Source organism: Lonchura striata, chromosome 7 (assembly GCF_050655825.1).
Source record: "Lonchura striata isolate lonStrDom1 chromosome 7, ASM5065582v1, whole genome shotgun sequence".
NCBI lineage: Eukaryota > Metazoa > Chordata > Aves > Passeriformes > Estrildidae > Lonchura > Lonchura striata.
The window spans coordinates 11,935,540-11,952,735 of record NC_140709.1 but is presented as its reverse complement, the minus strand read 5'-3'; the positions used below and the strand labels follow the sequence as shown (position 1 = coordinate 11,952,735).

General features: G+C 46.2%; 1 long non-coding RNA gene across 3 annotated transcripts in view; it reads right to left on the bottom strand.

Annotated features, from left to right (window-relative positions):
• Positions 1 to 11,704: 11,704 nt before the first annotated feature.
• The window catches only part of LOC146766885 (uncharacterized), a 48,352-nt gene continuing 42,860 nt past the window's right edge, over positions 11,705 to 17,196 (bottom strand). For 2 of the 3 annotated variants that reach the window (XR_014956708.1, XR_014956707.1), the window contains exons 4-5: positions 15,520 to 15,715; positions 11,705 to 15,183 (exon numbers count right to left, since the gene is read on the bottom strand). This is a non-coding gene — a long non-coding RNA (uncharacterized LOC146766885). The remainder of the gene's footprint in view (positions 15,184 to 15,519; positions 15,716 to 17,196) is intronic. The other variant, XR_014956709.1, reaches the window with a different exon arrangement.

Here is a 17,196-nt window from a genome sequence, read left to right as displayed (position 1 = left end):
ACAACCTTGATGCAATATAAACAGCTGTTTACATTGTCAGAGTGACATATTTTCACACAAAAATGCCCAGGCAATCTGAAGAGACCATTGCATAGGTACAAACAGCTCCAGGGAAGCCCTGGAGGCTGTGCATCCTCGCTGTCCCGAGCACTGCACCCCTGGCACACACCCTGCATCCTGGCTGTGCTCCCAGCCCCGGGCACCGGCTGGACCAGGTCCTGGCTGGCCACCACGGAGCCGTGCCTCTGTGCCTTTCCAGCAGTGGCAGTAGCCCATGGAAAGCAGAGCATAAATCCAAAGCATTTAAAGTGTGATTAAGACTTCCCCTGATTACTGCTCTGCATGGTATTGAATCCTTTGGCTGTTGGTGATTTATTGAAGTAATATATAATATGCTGCATTCAGTTAACAGTCCCCATCAAGCACAATCTAGCTGAATAAAAAAAAATAATAATAAAAAAAAAGAGCCAGAGAGTGAGAGAGTGTACTTTAAGAGGAAATCTCCCTGGATTAAAAGGAAATTGAAATATGCGCATGGTAATCTGTGTCCAAAGCTTTTAGCACTTTAAAAAGTGCCAGTTGCTAATGCCACTGGCTAAAATCAGCATTTCTTCAATCACTAATGGTCCCAGTGCCATCCTCACCCACTCGTTCACTCCACCACCACCAGCTGGCTCCTTCACCAGCACTACTTTTGCTTTTTGGGTTTTTTTAGTTTTATTCCAGAGTGAAGTTTTAGTTTCATGTTCTTTAGCAAAGGGAAAGCAGTGCCACAATGTTTTTTGTGTCACCACCAGCACCAAATCAGAGAAAATGAGGTAAAACTGGAGGTAACTGTAGTCTGAAAGAAAATAAACAGGCTGTCATTTAAAGGGGAAAAAAAGGAAAAAAATAGTAGTATAAGCACTCAGTATAGTTACAGTGCTTTAAATACTTCAGCTTTAATAGCAGAAGTAGCTATTAGTTATGCAGGGAAGAGGTTTATTTATTTTCATATATGGTACTTAATGTATTTCTGCTCCTTTAGGATCTAATTCAATGAGATACCTCCACAGTGGGCTAATTTTAAGGTGTCATCTTCAATTAATGCTGATCTCAAACACAAGCCTTCCAAAATAAGATCGCTGGCTTAGAAATTATAAGATTATTTAAAAAAAAAAAAGGTTTTATTTAACATTTTCTTTTGAGGATCCATGCTTCCATGTTGTTGTGCACTTTGGTTTTTCACCCCCATGAAGGCACAAACTTTGGAAATTTCTTTTTAAAACCAGCAAGAATGAAAGCAGATACTCTCACAAAAGCACTCTTACTCTGCAGCCCAGGGCTTTCACAAAACCCAGATGTAATGCCCAGAAATCATAGGCTTTTCAGTGCACTTCTCAAACTTCAGAAAAAAAAAAAAAAAAAAAAAAGTGGCACCTGAAAACACACGTGTTGTTGGGTTTGTTTTCCCTTCTTCAGTTTCTAAAAGTGATTAAATAGGCCCAGTACCAACCCTGATACTGATGGTAAGGACTTTGATTCAGCTCTGACAGTCTTCACAAAAGGTGCAGCAGAGTTTTTGGTCTACAGCAGAGAGCTGACTTACAGTCAGTGTGTGATGGACATTGGAAATGCCGTGCATTTCCCTCTCAGAGAGCTACTGGTTCAGATGACAAGGGTGCACTCTTGGCATTGCCCTGGCTGAACTGGCAAAGAGTGAGACTTCAGCTCATGTTTTTAGATGTTCTTTGTTCTGGATGCCAAAGAGACATCTTCCACAGTGACTGCCAGGAGACACAGTCACTGGAACAGGGTTCCTTCCCTCTTGTTAGCTGAGAGCTCACAGAGAGTTTGGCTGTTGAGTTCTAACATCTCTAAAGTACACACTGACAAACAATTATTTTTTTTTCTGCAGTTAATGTGGGTGCATTTTGATGGGAGCATCAAAAGTGCAGCCCTGACCTGAGGGCAGGCACTTGCCAACTGTTGAGTTCTTGCTTCAAGGCCCCAGAGCCCTAGAGCTTCTCTGTGAAATATCTGTAAGAATATTTTAGTCTGGGCATCATATTTTCCTTTAATCTCATTCTAACCAATGTCATCATCATTTTAGCTTGAAACTTCCCAAATTTAACTCAGCCCAAGGCACAGACTGCTGAAAGTCTGGCAAAGTTGTAGACTCCTGGATCTTCAAATGGGAAGACTCAAGGCAGCCTTGCAGAGAAGTGGAGGTCCCAGTTCTGCTGATGAGCTGAAACATCATGTGCCTACCCAGAAAAGTATCATCAGCCCTGAGCCTGGGCATTACAAACCTCAAAAATGCAGTAGTAAAAATATTGCTATTTCTCAGCCCAATAAGGCAAAAAATGCATATGCAATAAATTGCCTTTTTTTGTTGTTTTTTTTCACAGTTTGATTATCCGTCATGATAAGACATTACTTAAAGCAGTGGTGACACTGTCTAATCATTCTTGTGAAATATAGACTTCTCTCTCCACTTCAGACAGAGCCGACATTAATACACATTTATGCAAAGCAGAGCTGGAGCTGTCAGGGGCTAATCTTTACAAGTATGATAAATGATGTTTATTTTCAGTGATGGAACGAAACACCCGGGCTGACAATAATTGTAATAAAAAGGACAGATCAACTTCTATAAAGTGATTGAATTACCAGTCTATTGCATTAATGCCTGATCTTGGCTCTGTCATAAACCTGCTCTAGGTTACCAACGACTGCACATTAGGAAACATCCACCTTCAAATCGACACCCTGCCCTTGACCTGGGGCAATGCAGGAGAGTCACTGCTGGATGCAGGCTTTGGCCATCCTTACTCAACATTTGTTTAAAGTAAAGTAATGTTTCTTCCTTTTAGGCCAAAAAAGCAGCAACCTCTGTCCTTTAAGCCCTACTAAAGAGTTTCAAAACCTCAGCAGCTGCACATGCCTCCTCCACACACACACACTGCCTGAGCTCCCACATGCAGGGATGCCAACACTGAATTTAGTGCCTGCAGTGCAGGTCAGATTCACCAGCACCCACAGGGACAAACATATTGACTGTGGACCATCAGAGACCCCTCAAACCAAAGAAATGGAAAGAGATCAGCCTTCCCCACCTTCCTGGGCACATGGATGCTACCACTAGATTGTCTGTGATTGCCCTAGCTGTGACATGAAAGAAAAATGAAAGGAACTTGAAGTCCCATCATCCATGGGATGACCAAAATCTCTCATGAATAACTGGGTCAATTAATTGCTTTGTAATTAACGCTATCATAGGAAGTAAAAACAGCTTCAGTTTACAGAATGAGGGAGAAGCTGTATGAAAAAGAAGAGATAAATAGAATAACAACGTACAGTTATATCTGTGTATGTTTATAAAAACATTCATGTATATACTGCCCTGAATTTGCCTCCAGTTAGGATTTCTGACATAAGACTAAAAACTGAACAGGAAAGGTGAAATTTGGGATTGTCAACAATCTCTTACAAAACAATATTCTGGAAATACTTCCTTTCAGGTCAACTGAAGTATTTATTTGCATTTTTGCATTTTTTCTTTTCCATTCCATTATGCTTATATTTAATGTGTATTTCATATTTTGAGGATTTCCTGTTTCTATTCCAGTGTAGATTTGTATAGTATTATTCTGTTTTGTAATTAATTTTGCATTATTGAATGTAAGAATTTGTATCTGGTATACATTAATGCACAATGGTGCCAAAGAGAAGGCATGTGAGACTGAAAACTTGAAATGTGCCATTTTGACAGCTGACTGCTGACTGCTCTGAATTTATTGAGATGAGTTATTCTGGGTTTTTTTCCCCTAAACTTAAGTTTGTCCAAATTGACATGCTCCCATGGGGATGGCTCAACTGTGGCAGAGCAGCTTTTTCTGACAGCAGACACTAAGCAGGAACTTCCAGCCTTTCTCAGCTGCGTGTGTTTGTCAGGGTATGAGCGTGTGTGCTGTGCCCCAGGGCAGGACCCCACTGGGACTGGGAGCTGAAGACCATAGCTGGGCAGCCAGAGCACAGAGCACAGCCCAGATGATGCTTTCCAACAGCCCTGGCTGATGCTGGAAGGGTGATGATACTCCCGAAAGTCCCAACAAAGAGGATTATGATTTTGAAACAATATTTTTTTAAAAAGTAAATAGAGCTGATGTAGAGAGTTTGCTGACTGTATTGAAGAGCATCTCCTGCATTATTTTTTTCCATGAAGTGAACTTAATTTTGGCTGGATCTGTTCCTAGCACTGCTGTCACAAGGTTTCAGCCTCTGCAGACGTACCTGCAGTCAGGAATGTGACAGTCCAGCGTGCAGTGTGGCTTCTGTGTGCAGACCTGGGAACATCTGGGAAGCCAACTTATATGGCAGGTTCCTGGGAGGGTCCTTCAGCCATGGGGAGAGAGGAGCAGGGCGAGTAGCTGGACTTGTTCATTCAGCTGGTGCTGCACAGGGGCCTTGAGGCTGGAGACAATTCTGATCAATGGATTTGCACTCATACCTGAGTGCAAATATTCCGTGTCCTGCACTGCAAAGGGCTGTCAAAGCTGATACCTCAAGTGCCTTTTTCTCCTCCCGTTTCCTGAGAAACTCTGAACACTGAGATTTTCTAAATATTCCATTGTTTTAATTATTAAAAGGGGGTTATGTGCATTGCATGTGCATCTCATAAAGAGGACTGAACTTCTAAATTACATCATACCTCAATTTTACATGTCACATAACACTATATATTCTATAAGGTGAACAATTGTCAGAGTGGAAGTCAACCTTATTGGCAGTTAAAGATTTTTTTTCCCCAGACAGCAGTGAGAAAAGATTCAACACAAAGTCCTGACCACTCAGCACTGCCTGTGTCTACACTTTGATGTCAGAAATGCTTGAGGGCTGAGTCAAAACAGCTTTAGCTGCTTCTGTCATGTCCCACATATCAAAAAGACAGGTAGGGGTTTGTTGCCCCGTCATCCAATAATGTCAGCAAGACACTGGCACCTCAAAATATTGCTGACCTTAAATGTGCTGGAACTCATGAACCAGCTATGCAAAGTGCACATTTTAGCTAAAAGAAAGAAAAAAGCTTTTATTTTTAAAGTAATGTGTTTGAGATTTCCCTCTATCTGGCCTTAGCTCAGTATTTCTGAGTGCCCTGCAGAGAGCAGAGACAGACAAGGGGGCAGGATCAGCCAGGCTACTGCTCCCACAGCTTTGCCCAAAACAGCCTGACCCACTCACATTCCAAAAGTTACTGGTCCAAACAGACTTGGGTGAGTTTTGCTGGGAGAAGAAGGAAGGTCTTGTATAAGCTGCTCCCCCAGCAGTGATGCAACAACCCTGGAAAAGAGAATCATAGGATCATAGAATCATAGAATATGCTGAGTTAGAAGGGATCATTGAGTCCAACTTTGGCCCTGCACAAGACATCCCAAGAATTCTGCCATTGCCTGAGAGCATTGTCCAAGTACTCATTCAACTCAGACAGGCTTGGTGCTGTGGCAACTTCCCTGAGGATCCTGTTCCAGTACCCAACCATCCTCTAGGTGAAGAAACTTTTTCTGCTATCCAACCTAAACCTCCCCTGACTCACCTTCCTGCCATTCCCTTGAGTCCTTGATCAGGAGATGACAAAACACAGAAAGCTCCTTCACTGGCACAGACCACAAGGACATTTCACTGCAGCACAGTGTGAGGCTGGGAGAGAGCAGGGCTGGGGTGTCAGGGTTTGTGGGGGCACTCGCTCATAGGCACTGCGTGCTGGAGGGGACATGTGGGGTTTTTCTGAGACTGCCAGAGCACAGAAAGAGGCTTTGACACTCGAGAGGGTCAAAAAGCAGTGCTATCATAGAAACTGTGCAAACAGCAGGAACATTTAAGTCTCCAGACAGATAAATCACAGCTTAAGGAGAGATTGTGGTGCTATTTATTAGTCATTTGTGCATGATTGCACAAATTTCATTGGTAGTGGAATTTCTTTTTTGGATATTTAATTTTCATCAGAAATGATTTGTGTGCTGCACAGCACATACCGACACCACTGCCCTGCACAGGCACCTACAGACAGCTCCAGCCTCCAGGAAAGTGCTGGCAGTGACCTCCTAAAGGAGATGACCCAGTGGCTAAATGCATCAAGTTTCACATGCACCTTTTTTATTTTTCAGAGCCCTTAGGCTTCCTTGCATGGCTGAGCAATACCCACCAGGTAGCACACACTCCTTTGAGCTGGGTTCCCTATTTCCAGCCATTTCCACATCCCAGTTTCACACTGGAAAACAACATGCTGGGTGGCAATGGGTGACAAAGCACAGAATGAGAGAGTTAAAAGTCTGGTGTAAGGAAGACAGAAATCATTAAACACAAACAAATTACTTTCTAGAAGACTGAGTTAAATGCCACCGCAGTTTGTACCTACTGTTAATCCAAGGAGTTAAGTCAAAGCTGAATTTTCTTCCTGTATGCAATATCAGCAATAAAACAGTGACATAACTAAAGTGACAGTGCAGAAGCTCCAAAGCAGTTTTTGTTGTACAGGACAGATCTTGCTATTTGATGGCGCTCCAGAGCAAATATTCCCAGGTTTTGGAGAAGTAATTAGCTGTCTCTCAGAGATACTCATTGTGGAACCTGATGGTAGGTTTGACTGCATATATTGTTGGGCAATTTTTACATTCCTACTAGCAAGAGGTAGCAAAGCAAGATCTTGCATGATTACCAAAAGTTTTCAAGCTCTCCAAGACTAGCAACAGCAAAGACTACTTGGAATAGTTTAACTTACTCACAAGCAAAAAATTATCTCTATTTCTTGTTTTTTTCTGATAGTTCAGGACACATTCACTCCTTCCCTCAAAGCCCCATTTCTCAGAAGCAGCTGTTAACAAAAAGGTTTGGACTTTGGAAGCCATTAATTGAGAAGTATGAGGAACTGCAGAGTAAGGCTCTGCCCTCGTGTAAAATCCACTTTTAACCTTATTCAGACACAGAGAGAAATTTAGTCCCCAGTCTACTCCCTGCCCAAGTCCTTGAACTAGCAAGAAAGACTAGCAGATGTTCATTAGTGCATTGGTAACTAGAGAATTGGAGGCACTTGTCAACTCTGTGTGTGATGAATAAATGCTGGAAAGTTTCTGCTGGGGAATAGTACTGGTTTGGGGCCAACTGGATGCACTCAAAAAAAGTGTGTGAGGGGCAGGGGAATTATGAGCAGCAGTTCCACTTTGTTGCTCCTGTTACTTGTTTTAATTATAAGTGGTAGCTGCCAAACATCTGAGGGTATCTACCCCCTACCTAAACTTTAGAAATAGCAAATATTTGGGTGAGATTAATAATCTTTTCAAGGTTTAATAAAGATTTGGCTGCTTGTGGATATGTGTGTAGTGTTTTCCTGCTCCCTGGCACCAGAAGAGCCTGGACATCACAGTGACCCCACAGAGCAAGAACCAAGGAGAGCAAAGCTCACACGGGAGCACTGCAAGCACCAATGTTACACAAAGTCATAAAATGCTTTCCAAACCTGTCCTCATGCTTGCATTTACTTGGCAAGTCCAGGATATTTTCCTTCCCTGCAAATACCCCTCCAGAGCCTGAGCTTACCTCCAAAATCCAGCAAATATCACACACCCCTGGGTGACTGTCACTCACACCAAGCAGTCCTTTCTAAAAGGAAAGAGTTACTTTCCTCAGTATTGAACTATGCTGCATGTTTCCCAGGCTGCAAACAAGATAACACTGCACTGAAAACTTCTGAACTCTGCAAGGAAACAAAGGCTTGGTAGCAGAGAAACTGCTTCGCTTTGAAAAACCCAAATACTTGAACAGTTCTAGGTAAAGTAATTCAAAAATGCAACACTGGCCCAAGAGGAGAAAAGCCAGTGCTTCTCCCCAGGCAGCTGTGTGAGCCAGAACTCTGTCTGTATGTGGGAGTGAGCAGCTCTGTTCAGTCTGTTAGCAGAAAAACAACAGAAAGTGATCTGCTGGAAGCTGTCTCCACACACAGGCATGAGGACACACAGACACGCACACACAGCTTTGATATGTGGGTCTGGCTCAATTATAACTGGCAAACATGAGGGCTAGATATGCCTGAGAACGATGCTTGACAAAACTGTAGCCCACAAAAGAGAACTTGGTTTCCCAGAGTAAAATAAAGCAGATAGTGGCCACATCTGGATTTCTTCTCACTCTCACATCACTCTGCATTTCCTGCTTAGAACTGGGATCTCCCCAAGAGAGGCTTTTCTTGTGGTATTTCTAGCTGGGAGTGGATGCACCACAAATCTCCTGAGAAGGCCTTTCCTTCCAAGATTCATGAGCTGGAGGCTCATGAAGCACAGATAGTTCAGGGAAGCGATTGACTGTGTGGATGCTTTCCAAGCTCTCAGCTTTTTGGGGGGTCCAGTAGCACTCACAGTGATAGGGGGTCCCCTCTCACCCCCTTCCCACCAGCATGGACACTTGACATCACAAATGTCTGGAAAGCTCCTTACTCCAAAACATTAAGAGGGCGACAAGAAGCACTGCTGGGTCCAAGCAGGCGTGGAGGCTGCCTGGCTGCCTCAAGCCCTGCAGCAGGAGCCTCAGAGCTGCTGGGAACACGCCAAGAGCAGAAGGACACCACCAAATCACCCACCTGCTGATTTCCATTTCCAGGGGACACCAGCTTTGCTCTGTGCTGGGAGGTGAGCAAAGCCCAGTGGGAGCCTCAGACCTTCCTTTGCAGGAACCAAACCCTCAGGTCAACACGAGCTCTTCACTCCAGTCAGTTCTGGTCCAACCCACCTCCACAGCACACATACCTCACCCTGCTGGTCTCTGGGTTTTCTGAAAAGGTAAAAAACAAGTACTTTCAACAGCATTTAGTTGATTGTGGGATGCTTAGGATCTCAGTTCCCTATCCATAAAAACAAGAGGGAGAGAGAAGCAGCAACATTTCCCAGCTTCCCTGGGATCTTGTGAAGATTAATGCATTAAAGAACAAAGTGCGTCAAGATTGTCCATAGGAAAAGCAAGTTAGTGTAGCAATGAGCAGGAGTGTTTCAACACAAGGCCTGTTTATTCTGTGTTGTTACTGTCCAAGGGAGGTTTGAAGGTTCAAATTAAAGCAGAGCAAATGCAACTCTCTGTGCTCCAGAGGGGACTGCACAGTGTGTGGGTATCAAGGAATGCTCTCAGGAACAGGAGGTTTGGAAACTATTGTGAAAATTGTGCTTAAGAAGAAGCAAAACTTACTGAATTCCCCAAGGAGCCTTTGCTGCCAACCACTCAGAGTTCTCCCTGTGGACAGAGTCTGGTGGTTTCAGACTTCCCTGCTCTTTGACCCAAATGCAAAGACTGGAGCCACATAGTCTGAAAAAGCTCAGCCACCAGGTGTCAAATGTGTCCTTCCCCTGCCTTGCTCTATTGTGGCTTCAAGGTAGCTCACACTGAACCCCCCAAACCCAGCAGGCACCTCCTGGCACAAACCTCCTGCAGAGACCCCTTTGTACTGCAGCCCCACTCCTCAAGCACGCAGCCCTCCTTCCTTCCACTTGATCATCCTTCAAACCTGAAGGCTTGCATCTCTGTCCTGAAGGAAATCTCACTCTAACAGTGTGTTTTGGCACACTATGCATTGCCCAGGGTCACATCACATGGGGCTGTGGTTTCATATTTTAGCACAGGACGGTGAGGCTTCCAGGACCTCTCCTTTTCACACGAGGCAGCCACTATTCCAGAAGTGTGGAGCCAGCTGGGAGCTGAATGCCCTCCAGTTCAATCTGCAGCATCATGCTGCATGTTTATTTTCCTTCTGGACCCATGAGATGCATATTCCTGAAAAAAGACATTTATCTCCAGGCAAGTTAACACTCTACGTTTGGGCCTCCTTCAACTGACAAAAAAAAACCCACCTAAGAGTCAGGTCCACCATTTCTCAGGCTCTATTAGGAAATTTTTACCATTCTCATGAGTCTATCTGAAGAAAAGTTAGCTATTTCTATTTAAGCACTTATCCTAGAAAACTCAGCACAGGACACACTGCCTCTGAATCCTCATGCCATGAAAACAAGCACCTCAGAGCTGCAGAAACCTTCCAAAGTTATTGCAGGTACCTTCAGATTGAAAGGCATTACTGGTCCTTTCAGCTGGGTCAGACCTTTTATTGTACCCCATCCCAGTCAAAACTGGTGTGCTTTGAAAAATGTTCTGAGCCAGTGTTGTGCAGTGCTGGGATCAAAAGCACTCCAGGATGAGACCAGCCCTAACTGCTGAGCTGCACAGCTTCCATTCATCCAGTCTGCCCAGAAGAGCTAGACAGAGTCCCCACTTTCATGCCATCACATGCAGCTCATCCATCTAGACTTCAGATAATTCAAAGAAACATCCATCCTCCTCTGAATTATTGAGGTGTGAAAATATAAATCCAGGCAGGATGTTTGAGTGATGGGATCCTGACACACCCCCAGTCCACAGCACCTGTCAACCTTCATCCCTTGAACTCATATTTTAGATAGTGCAAAAATTTCCTAAGGTGAAATGTGATACTCCAGAGCCAGGGAAGAGCATGGAATGCTGAGGTTGGTGCCTCGCTCCCTGCTTTAACCTCTCACTGGGGGTCCAGCTTCCACAAAGAAGCCTGGAAAGTGCAAACTAGAGCAAGCAGGTACTGAAAATTCAAGCCAGTCTTTGGTCTAGCAGGAGTCAAGCATCCTGGGTGCTGATATGTGATTGTTTTATCACTTTGCCTGGATCTACTGAGCCTGAACTCCAAGGAAGATTTGGATAATAGGGGAGAGCACAGAGAAGATGTGTGCAAGGGGTAGAGGTAAGATCAGAAAATAATGATGTCTGAGTGCAGGTGTGGGACTGGGCTTCAGATATGCAATAAACTATAGTCAAAAGGAAAAACACTTTTCCTGCCCAGGATGTATTGCAAAAGAAGTCAGGGGCCTCAAGTATGGCAAAAAAAAAGAGATTCAAGTTAGAAAACAAGAAAATATATGTAAAGATTAGGGTAATGCAGACTGGAGGCAAGCTGCAGAATTACCTCATTAGAGCCATTTAAGCACTGGTCAGACAAATAAACACCAGTCTACCATGAGCCAGGTGGATTTGATCCTGCCTTCAGGTGTGACTTCTTTAAGTTACTCCCACTCCTCTGATCTTTCAGGGTGTGGGAAAGGAGCTCAGGCAGTCCTCTGGGGCATCCGTGAATCCCAGCCCTGGGTTGTCCCTGTGGGGACTGGAGATGTCAATAGGAAACCACTTTCTTGAGGTGTCAGGGCTCCTCCTGCCAACCTTCTCATCCCTCTGTCCAGGCTGGCCATGAATCCTGCCTTGGAATAACTCCTGTGCCTAGTTAAAACTGCTGTCAAGGAAGATGTGTTTGACTTGTGGGAGGGGAAAATCAGGGAGATACAGTGAGTTAGCATCAGTGGAAAACACTGAAGTCACTGTCACTGCTACTCAGGCAGTGCAGGCACGTGGGCAAAGCTCACCAGCTCTGTGACAGGCTGGAGTGATGCTGGACTAGCATGTGCTAGATTAAATCAGCATGAACACTTCCCCTGCTCCCCACTTTCTTTTATTAGATACAGCCCATTTCAAACCACATTCCCCAAGACCAATCAGTAAAGGGTCATAAAACATCCACAGATGTCAAAAAAAGTGTGCCACGAGTGCGTGGCACAGCAGTGGCTGGTGATGAGCAGGACCCAGTGTTTGGTGGGTGGCACCTGTGCCCTGCTCAGCACCCTGGCCACCCCTCACCTCTCCCCCAGCCCTCTGCAGTGACACCCCTCTCACATGTGGGTCTGCTGGAGTCTTGGCTATAACAGAGGTCTTTGGTTTTATATAACTCCCCCTCTTTCTTGCTCAGCTGTGAGAAGCTGGAGGATTTTCAGCCAAGCTCTTCTCTACCACCTAGTGGGAAATGGAATTTTTTCTGTCATGACAAGCACAGAGCAGAGCGGGATCTCTGGTGTGATCCCGAGCAAGCCCTTTGCAGCCCATACCCACTGGGGATATCTCATCGACCCCAAAGACCAGGGCAGCCCCAGAAATGGTTTCTTTCCTGACTCTCAGCAGCACCCTGGCTTAGGGGCCAGAAAGACTTGTTCAGAGAAGTTGTCCCTCCATTGCTCACTATTTCTAGTGCAGTTACAAGCCTATTTTCCAGTCAATCACCAAGAAAAAGGGCACTTAGATTTCCATCATCTCAATGCCTCTCAATGCAGCACCCACATACACATAAAGCTGAATTTCCCCTTTGTGCGTAAATTCTCCATGTGTTCCTGCCTCCATCCACCCCAGACAAGGTTTGGGCATGACCCCCAAGGCCCCAGGCAGCCTCCAGAGCTGTGCTTGACCCCGCAGCACCTGAGCGCCGGCGTCCGGCCCCGTGGCGACGCTTGCAGGAGCGGGGCTCTGGCCAAACTCCAGCGCAGGTAATTGCAGTCTGTGCACTTAAATTCCCCCTGCAGATGCAGCCGCCTTCATTTCCTGTCCTGAGCTGCAGGGCAGTGTTGCAGCGTGTTGTTCAACAGCTGCCACGCGCTACCCAGAGGCGCTTGTACTCGGCAGTGGGTGGGTTTGGCACGCTCCAAGGATGGTGAGAGAGCAGCAACAAGGGCTCTGGCTTAGGCTGCTGCTCGCCTCCCCACTCCCCAGCATGGCTGAGGCACTGCTGGCTCTCTCTGCTCTTCCTCACATGGCCAAAATCTGGACAACACCTTCCCCTTTTCTGGCAAGCATGTGCCCATGGGGAAAGCTCGGCTTTCTTCCAGCAGCTGCCAAATGGGAGGAGGCAAAGGGTTAATGCGACCAGCGAGGGAGGGGTCTCCTGGCAAACTGGAGACCCCTGCGAGTTTTATGGGGAGGGCTCATGGGGGTGGAGGGACACGGCAGGGGAAGAGAATTTGCTTTATGGCTTTGACAGGAACTCCCATCATGGTATAATTATGGAAGCGAGAAGTCTGTGTGTAATGAAGACCATATGCCGTGTTAAAACACACATGCACAAATATTAGGCTCCCGTGAGGCCTGTGGGGGAGCTGGGGAGGGGATTAGCAAAGGGTGGGGGACCCAGCCCTCCCCGAGTTCTCCTTACAGATCTTCCAGCCCAGCCACAGCCAGGGCAATGGGAATGTGGAGCTGAGGAGTCCAGCACAGCCAAACACGGCTTGTTTGGGGAAAGAAACATCCGGTTTAAATAACATTGGGTGGAAGGAAGAACCTCGATGCCAAAAAAATGGGGTTTCACCCTACATTGCTTCAGACAGTTTGAGAGCGAGGTTTCCTTCAGCAACAATTTTTCTCCAGCTTCTGCTACGATTTTTCCCTTTCCTTTCAAACTGTGCCCTCACTGCTCTTCCCTCAGTGGAAAACATCTGCACACAGCTGCCTGTGGAGGCGACCAGCCCTCCTCCCTGCCTGATCCAGCTGTGCTGGTGGAGCTACAGGAGCCACGCGACATCCCCAGGCAGCTCCTGGGCTGGGGAAGATGACTTCAGCAAGCACCAAGGCCACCCAGCTGCTGTTTGAAGACCCCATGCCATCCTCTCCATCACCCCGCCTACGCTTTATAATGTGAAGCTTTCTTGGCTGTGGCATATTTCTCCTTTCCTGATCTCACATGTCTATTGCTTCACATCTCCTGCTCGCTGTCTTTATGGGTCCTTTTGGCTTTTTGATGCTGTTTCTTCCTTTGCTGGTCACACGTTTCCAAGATCACTTGGCTGCTCACTTTCTGATCTGTCACCCTGCAGGTCCCTGTGACTCTCATGCCCAGCAGCACACACTCACCTCAGCATGCCCAAATACCCACTACATCCTCATGGGGCCATTCTCCATATTGACCTTCATAGGGATGGACAGAAGATGTCCTTCAGAAGTCTTAAATTACTTACTATGTCCATCCCCCCAACCCTTGTCCATTCTTTTCCCTGCTGACAGGACAGACTCTGGCTTGTAGCAGATGATCCTAGATTTCTCTACTTTGGACCATTTTCTCCCTGCTGCTAGTGGGAGTCCCTGGCAGCCAGGTAGTTTGCTCTTCCAACTATTTTGCCAGCAAAACAAGAGCTGTTGCTGTTGAGTACCAGGGCTGGAGGTGAGAGCTGTGCAGGAGGTGCTGTGGGCAGCGATGCTGCTCTCCTTGCCAAGCAGCATCAAGGGTGTCCAGCTGCAGGTCTGGCTGGGGTAAGCAGGGCAATGCAAGGCTATGGGAAAGCAAAGCTGATTAGCTCAACATAAGCTCTCCTTGCATCAAAGGAGGGAAAAACACATCCCTCTGCCTCTCTTGCAGAAAAGAGAGGTGACAGGAAAAATCACATTCCCTGTGGAAGAAATACCAAGTGCAGCGGAGGATTATTTCAACTGGTTTCACTGGGACTGGCAATGTGCAGCAGAAGAGAGCCATAATTTGTGTTTTTCTTATCTTTCATACAGCCTTCACTTAAAATACTCTTTTCATTCATCTATACATATAGTATTGTCTGTATTCCTAAAAAAAAGTAGCTGCTTTCCACCACCCATAGATACATTACAGATACAGGGAAGCACAACGCCCACAGCACTGCCAGGCACAATTAGGTGGTCATCCACTCTGGGAGGGGGAAAAGCCTGCATTTCCCAGGCTTTTGAAAAGGGAATCCCTCCAAGACTACAGCACAGAAAATGCCTAGATGAACAATGCTGCTGCCAAATGCATGCTCATTTTAGGATATATCTGCCCTCCTCAATGTATCAGTCTAAGTTCTTCCCTCACGTCTCCTACCTGCATCTGCTCTGAGGCAAAGCAATCATGAGCATTCAGTGTCAGGAGCAAAATTTTTAATTGTTGCTCTGATTAAAAGTATCCCTGACCATGGTGGTTGGAAGCTGCTGATACTCAGGACTCGTCCTCCTCAATGCTCACTACCCACATGCAGCAAATCCTCCCCGCTGCTGCCCCTGTGCCTGATGAGAAGCAGAGCCATCCCCAGGCAGGCCCATCCAGTCCAGCTGTGATAGCGTGAATTTTCCAAGGTTCCTGCAAACTTTGACATCCATCCTTACAGGGGAGAGGTGGCACGTGGAGGGGAGTCCCAGGTGTAGCGTGGCCTCCCTCCGCTGGGGACAGTGGGGTGAGGAGCAGCCTCTTCCCTTGCCAGTGTCCGCTGTGATCCGCGATTCCCGTCATGCACGGTGTGTCATTTCCCGCGAGTGCCTGCCTGCTCCTGCCATCTGCCATGATTTATAGAAAATGGGCAGTGATTAATAGCCCAGTCAATGCCAAGTGAAGCCATTTTCTTTCATTTGCCTGCTCCCTGACCTCCCTGCACAGTCCCAGACAGGGGCTGGGAAAGTGTATTAATCATGCACTTAAAATATATTTAAAAGGGGAGATTGGCTGGGAGCTTGGTGGTATTTATGGAGTAATTTTCTACTGAGGATGCAAGCTAATTGCCAGATAAAACAAATGGGCTCTTTGAAATGGAAATGAGTCACTTCGAGGTACTCGATGTTTGGTCCTTGAGTGATGCCCCAAACCCACACTCCTGCTGGGGCTCTGTCACCTACCTGAGTCCAAGTCCAGTGGCAGCTGCAGCTCTCAGACAAAAAGGATGGGGGATGCCACACCAGCTCAAAGTGTGAGCATGGTGCTACGAGATCCTTAGCACCAGAGTCTCCCGCTGTAGCATGGTCACAGCACTAGGGCAGGGGCCTGCAGGGGTACAGAGAGATCCAGACAGGCTACAGTCCCCCTGAAGGGTTCCTGCAACAGGAAAAGGCTGTTTAGGGAAAAGACCTTGATTTCTTATGGCATGAGCTGAATTACTAGAGCACATGGTGGCATTTGTCCCCTCTCTGGACCCACAATATCAACAGCCAGTAGGCAAGCTCCAGACCATCTCCCCAGACACAAGGCAGGCTCTCTACACCATTCTTTATGAGCTCCAAGCAGCAGGACTGGGGCTCTTCATCCCTCAGCAGAAGCAGATCACTTTTTGGGGGATAAACATCAGTGTGCCTTGCTTCCCCCAAGCTCAGAACTCTGTGGCACAGAGCCATAATGCCACACCTGGAGTGGCAGCCCACAGAACCACAGAGCGGGTGAGGCTGGGAGGGACCACAGAGTGCCACCTGGTCCAGCCACCCTGCTCAAGCGAGGCTACCCTAGAGCCACGTGGCACAGAATCTTGTCCAGACAGTTCTGGAGCATCTCCAGTGAGGGAGACTCCACAATCTCTCTGTGCAACCTTTCCCAGTGCTTGGGCACTGCACAGTAAGAAAGTTCAGGTGGAACTTAATTTTCTTTCCTTGTGTTACAGCCCTGGGGCAGCAGCATGTGCACTGTGTCCTGTCCAGTTTTGCATGACCTCCCAGAAAATGTTGCTGTGCCATGAGCCCCCAGGGACAGCTGGGGTTGATAGCAATAAAAAAGAAAATCCCCTGTCAAGCTGAACAAAATTATTGAATTATTCTCACCAGCCGGAGACCAAAGGTTTGTTGACAACTTAATTAACTGTGTTTGTAATGAATTTTTGGCCACATGCAATAGACTAATTATCAAAGCAAACATTAATCTCTTTCTAGGTACATCAAAGTATTGAGAGCACAAAATATTTACATGAATCTCAGATAAAATTCTTTGCACTAAATCTAACATAATTAAAATTATGTTGGGGCTAAGGTAATTATGCAAGGTGCTTATGTGACACAACAATGTAATACAAGATGGTGCTTATTTTTACCTAGAGTCAATCAGCAAAGTTCTCAAACAAATGTAATGTCTTTTAAATGTATTTTCAAGTGAGAGAAAACAGCACCACTTTTGAGCTCAGTTAAGGCATTTTAAATAGCCCACTAAGGGTGGATAAGTACCTACATTATTTGTACTGTCTGAGCTTTTCCCAGCAATAACTAGACATGAGTAAAATTGGTGAGTTTTAAAAGGACCTTGCAGCATTTCCAGCTGTCTCTGTGCAGTAAGTGATGGCTTGCTTTTCTTTGCTTCAAAGTGCTGATCTGAATTTGATGCCTGAGAGGTGGAGCAGACTGTCTGCCTGTTATTTCCTAAGGGATGCCCTTCCCAAGCATCATGAAAAGAGAGAAGAGCAGAAGGAAAAGAGACCTGTCATTCTGGGATGAGCTGTGGCAGCACACCTCTTTGCTCTGGAGGAGGAGACACTAACTGTGCCACAAGGCAAAAGTGGCTTTCCCAGATATCCCCATGGCTGTAAAACAACCTGGCCA